Raw genomic sequence first — 6,269 nt, 5'->3', positions numbered from 1 at the left:
ATCTATCTATCTATCCCATATCTATCTATCTATCTATCTATCTATCTATCTATCTATCTATCTACCTATCCCATATCTATCTATCTATCTATCTATCTATCTATCTATCTATCTATGTATCTATCTATCTATCCCATATCTATCTATCTATCTATCTATCTATCTATCTATCTATCTATCCCATATCTATCTCTCCCATATCTATCTATCTATCTAGCTATCTATCTATCTATCTATCTATCTATCTATCTATCTATCTATCCCATATCTATCTATCTATCTATCTATCTATCTATATATCTATCTATCCCATATCTATCTATCTATCCCATATCTATCTATCTATCTATCTATCTATCTATCTATCTATCTATCTATCCCATATCTATCTATCCCATATCTATCTATCCCATATCTACTCTATCTATCTATCTATCTATCTATCTATCTATCTATCTATCTATCTATCTATCTATCCCATATCTATCTATCTATCTATCTATCTATCTATCTATCTATCTATCTATCTATCTATCTATCTATCTATCTATCTATCTATCCTCTGCCATTTTCCAGGTGATGCACTATTATTAATCACTTACCAACTATTTGGCCCTGATTCTTCCTTACCCCTCAGTGTTCTGATCTCTTCCCATTTTGTCTATGTACAATTTTTTTCCCTCTATTTTTGCATAATCTGCATCTGTTTTAAAATACACGTCGAGCCTTGGAAAAAAAATAATCTTCTGACTTTTCATAGTAATGTAAGGATAAGGAAACATACTCAGGACGATTGTTCTAGGAAGGCAGAGGAGAATCCATGATGTAAAATGACATCTGCTGGGGCTCCTGGGAAGCGCCCTGTAGTAGGGAGCACAGTGCCGGCCTTTGTAGCACAAGCTCATTTAACCCCTCTGGGTGGAAGATTGGCTGACAACACTTCGGGGGCTTTATGATGGGGGCTCTGTGCACTAACCCAAACCCAACTGTTTCTTTAAAAGTAGAGTGCCCCTTCTTTCCAGTGAGTGTCACCTCCAGCGTGCTGTATGTGTAGGTGAGGGACCCAGGCTGGCAGATCAGCATCATGGCTGGGATTTATGAGACCCCTCCGAGTCTTTTCTCCATTGCTTATATATATTCCAATGACCGAATGGCAGAAATGAGGCGGCGAGGTGTGCGCCATGATTAATGGACGGTGCTGCTGCAGTCTATTGTTCTCTGTGTGCAGCCACCTCGGGCTGGGGAGAAGGGGACTGCAGAGACCCCAATCGGACTGCAAGTCTCAGTACAAATCTGCCCTGGACGACTGGTCTTCGGGTACACTTCCATATATTCAGCGCCCCCTAAATGGATGAGTAGTGGGGCACAGAGCCCTCTCCATCACCCCACCTCGGCCATTCATTTCACATCGCACCTCAACTGGGGAGTTTCTCTCTCCAACATCCATCCGTCCGTCCATATCACTCGGTACTCACCCTTTTATTCTTTTTGGGGTTTCCCCCCCCCCCCCCCGACCCCCCAAATATCTCCTATTTCATTCAAAGAGGAAATATACAGCCAGCAATGTTGATAAAGCATGTTTTATCACTCCCCGTGTAGTATATAGTGCTGGAAATCGTCAATATTCTCATCTTTTGAATGGTGGAACAAAATGTGCTATTTATTTATTTATGCCAGCAAAATCTAAACGGAAATAAATATTGTTTTCTATGATATGTTATATATATATGTATATATATATATATATATATATATATATATATATATATATATATATATATATAAAGCTTTGATATATATATATATACACATACATGTGTGTGTATACATATGTATGTAAATATATATATATATATATATATATATGTATATATGTGTGTGTGTGTATATATGAAATAAATTTATGTATATATAATATATGTGTACATATATATAAAAATATATATGAATTTGTGTGCATATTTGTGTATGTGTGTATATTTTTATATATAAATTTATGTTTGTGTGTGTATATATATATATATATATATATATATATATATATATATATATATATGTGCGTGTATATATGTAGGCACATACACACATATACATACTACACGCATATATATATATATATATATATATATATATATATATATATATATATATATATATATATATATACACAAATATATATACACACACATATAAGTATCAGTTCACTGAAACCGAATACCTGGTAGACATACAGTACTAATATATGTAATGATAAACATATATATATAATGTGTTTGTGTATCATGTATTCGGTTTCGGAGAGCTGCTATTTATGGATGGTTACAAGGCCACATATCTAGAATTGATGTAGTGTTGATATATTACATTAGAATAGCGCCTTGTCGCTACATATGAATATTGATAACAGTGATAAGAGCGGTACTAATACTAGTAGTGATATAATCGCTGATTAGATTTCTGTAAATGTGACTGTATAGCCTGGAATCTCCTTAGAGCCCGCGTTATACTGAGGCTGAGCCCTGTGTTCTGTCCCAGGTAGGGCTGACTTTCTTGTGCGTCATTGCAGCATGTTCACACCACAAACGCGCGGATTTTTTCCGCAGCATATGGCGGACGCGCGGCTCAGGCTCCTGTTGTTGTTTGCTGATCTTCTGCGGGACGGAAAGGTGTCATCTCTGAGATTCTACACACGACCTGCAACAGTCTCCTAATACTGCTCCAGCCCTCCTGCGACACAACAACAGTATACAGATAATTGCACTAATTGCTGGGACAGATGTAATTGGCTTTTGTATGTTTTTTTTTTTTCTGTTGCACTTGTGTCCATATCCAACATCCCTTGATAAATATTATAACCGAACAACTTGTCTCTGCTTGTCCCTTTGTTTTGCAAAGCATTATCCACAACAAAACCATTAGAACGAGCAGATCCCTAAACAATACTTAAGATGTGGCTTCTGTTATGTTAGTAACAATGCAACCCAACACAATCAACACAGAGCAAAAAAAAGATCTCATTGATCCAACTGGAAGAAAAATGGTTCCTTTAATTTCATTGGAATATTAATATGATCATTTCTAGACATAAAAGGAAATGTAAAGGGGGGGGGGGGGGGGGGAAATCCAGACACACTGAAGGTGTAATTCAATCAAATTACCTAAAAAAAGAAAAGGAGGCAGGATCCAGAACAGGATCCATTATGTCTGGCTTTATTAAAGACAGGCAAACTCCCTGTAAAATGAGGAAGACTGCTGAATATATAATTGGGTGTAATCATGTTAGTGTTTGAATAAAAATGACATAGGGTGTTTAACACTGACAACAACATGTTTAGAAATAAGCTATTTATTCAAACAGTTTTTTTTTTTATTCGCAGGCATGTGGAGACCAAACACATTTCCAGTTTACGAATTTCAGGGGGTTTCTTGCAAATGAATAGAATTAAATACACTGAAATATTATTTTTTTTTTAATCTTCATCTAAACCTTTAGATTATATACATATAAATATAAAAAGCTTCAGTCTGTGCCAACAGAGCGCCACCTACAGGACAAACCTGAGATATTCCTCTCTGACATTGCAAAGCTCGAGAGTTCCCGCTGCTGCACAGGGGGAATCTACTCTTTTTCACTAATATATTTCCAGTATTCACACTGGTAAAGATCTGCTCCTCACTGGTTTATATTCTACATCGACACAATTAGCAGGAATTAACCTACTAACTATTTCATAACACTTATTGAAACTGGACAAAGTTTGTGCTGATTTTATTTTATTTTTTTTACATAATTATTATAGATTTTGAGTTTGGGGACACTAATGATTAAAAAGAAATTGAGCTAAAATGTAAAATTTCGGACAACATCCAACACTTTAATTAAGTAAAACATATTTACAAATAAATATCGAAACAATAAACAAAAAAGAAAAAAGCATTAACTACTATTATTTCTAAGTAAATTCAGCCCTTTGTCTTCTTTTGTATCAAGTAAAAGGACTCGATTGTTGTAGGTAAAAAGTATCCATGTACAGAGTTATTATTATTAATTTTTTTTTTGCAATTACTTGAATCAATTCAGTGCACTTCGGAATGAAATCGTAATGACAATGTTACATCACTATCCCAATATTGCTGCAAACATGATGGAAGCAGGAAATAATGAAAGCCTGAAAATATTATAAAATGGTAAAATAATAACGGTACCATTATACTAATAGTAATTCAAATAATGCTATGATTAAAAAAAAATATTCTTCTTGGTAGTACAATGGAGATAATATTGCAATTACTGGGTAAAACTGATTGTGTTAGGCTGAAGAAATGAAATAAAATGAAGGATAAACTTATTCCGTAATACGTCTTGTTGAATAGTGAATAATACATGTGTGTGTATATATGTATGTGTGTATAATATATATATGTGTGTATATATGTATATATATATATATATATATATATATATATATATATATATATATATATATATATATAATGTGTGTGTATGTATATATATGATCAATTTATGTGTAATACATATATTATATATATATATATACATTCACACATTTATACATACTTATATATACACATATATATCTACAAACCTTTATCCTTTATACACACACACACACACACACACACACACACACACACACACACACACATATATATATAAGCTTATATATATATACACACATATATAAATATATACACACACATATACATACACACACACACATATATATATATATATATATATAAACTTACATATACATACAAACACTGTATATTGGCGTTATATTAATAAGATATTATATATATAATGTTTGTTTTGTTTCTGTTAGCAACAAGTGTGAACAAGGTTTAAACCAATTAGACGATAAATTCCCAAACTATTATTTAAATCGATGCCTGAAAAAAAACCCAAGAAGGATTTTGTTTAGCTTTTTTTTCCTTGCTAATCTTTCCATCCTCCTTGGAAATAATAATACCAATCACCAATTGTACATGAACTTTCCCAGTGCCTTTTCTTGGGGAATACAATGCTTTATTCACACTTTATAACGCCTTGGAGAAGAAAGGGGAAATAATGAAGTCGGTCCCTGTGCTTTAGATTTCCTTTGTGAGGATCCCATGCGCTGAGCCCCAATGTTCGCCCAGGCTCTGGGAGTTCTCTGCCCATTACCGGGCAGATGTTGGGGCTGATTCTACGTGTGCAGGCTGCTAATGGCCACTATTAGCGCCACACAAATGTCTCCATTTATAGGAAGCCCCCCGATCTGGCCAGGCTCAGACCCAATCTCCCCCATCAGTGTGATGGCTGGTAACTCCACCATGGCACCCAGAGGAGGCTGGCCGCATTCCTGAGGGCTAGACATGCCCGATCCCACAGGACCACAGCCCTGATCCGGACAGAACCCACACCTCTTCCCTTTTTTCTGCTTTGCCAACTTGCAGCAGGGAATTGAAGCCACAGTGTGAGCCTGGGAGGACACCTCGGCCTCTGCTCATCATGCATCTGTCAAGGGATGCACAAATCAGCCTATGAGGAGTGACAGCTTTTAATACATAGCACTTTAGAAAGTTAAGGAGCTGGCCTCTCCATTGCTTCTGGCATGAACATTCTTGTGTTCTTTGCCTGGCAAGCTATCTAGATGGAAGGCAAGAGAGCTCACAATAAGATGACAGAAGGCACACACTAATGCAATTACACAGCCAGACCACAACAGCGCACAGGCATAAAATAATAACATTAAATGCAGTCACATACAATATTTAGATAATTCTTCTGTCTGTCTCATTAACTGATCCCTACAGGTTTAGCACAGAGGGAAGGCTTTCCATGAAAGTGGAGGTTAACTTCGCAGGTAACAGTCATTAGAACTGCTCGGGCGCCACCCAGCGGTGACAAGACGTAATGGTCAGTGCTTCCAAATCTGTTCTGCACTAACGTAGACACTGAGAGAAGTACAGAGATATGAGAGCAAAACAGCCAATAATAGGTATATAGGACGGATTACTAAGCATATATATATACCAGGCACATCTAGCCGGCAATAGGTAGATCGGCAACTCTGCTATAGGTGAATAAACAAAATCTACATTCCTCTATCATAGATTTGTCTGCTGTGATGTCCTTGTGCAAACGAACCCCAATGTCTTTCTCCAGACTAAAGTTTATCTAGAAATATATTAGATAGATGTATAGATTCTAGATGATAGATACATGCAGAGAGATAGATTGATTGAGAGATAGATATGTATAG

Source organism: Ranitomeya variabilis, chromosome 1 (assembly GCF_051348905.1).
Source record: "Ranitomeya variabilis isolate aRanVar5 chromosome 1, aRanVar5.hap1, whole genome shotgun sequence".
Lineage (NCBI taxonomy): Eukaryota > Metazoa > Chordata > Amphibia > Anura > Dendrobatidae > Ranitomeya > Ranitomeya variabilis.
The sequence above is the reverse complement of the archived record's forward strand: the minus strand, read 5'-3'. Positions refer to the sequence as shown.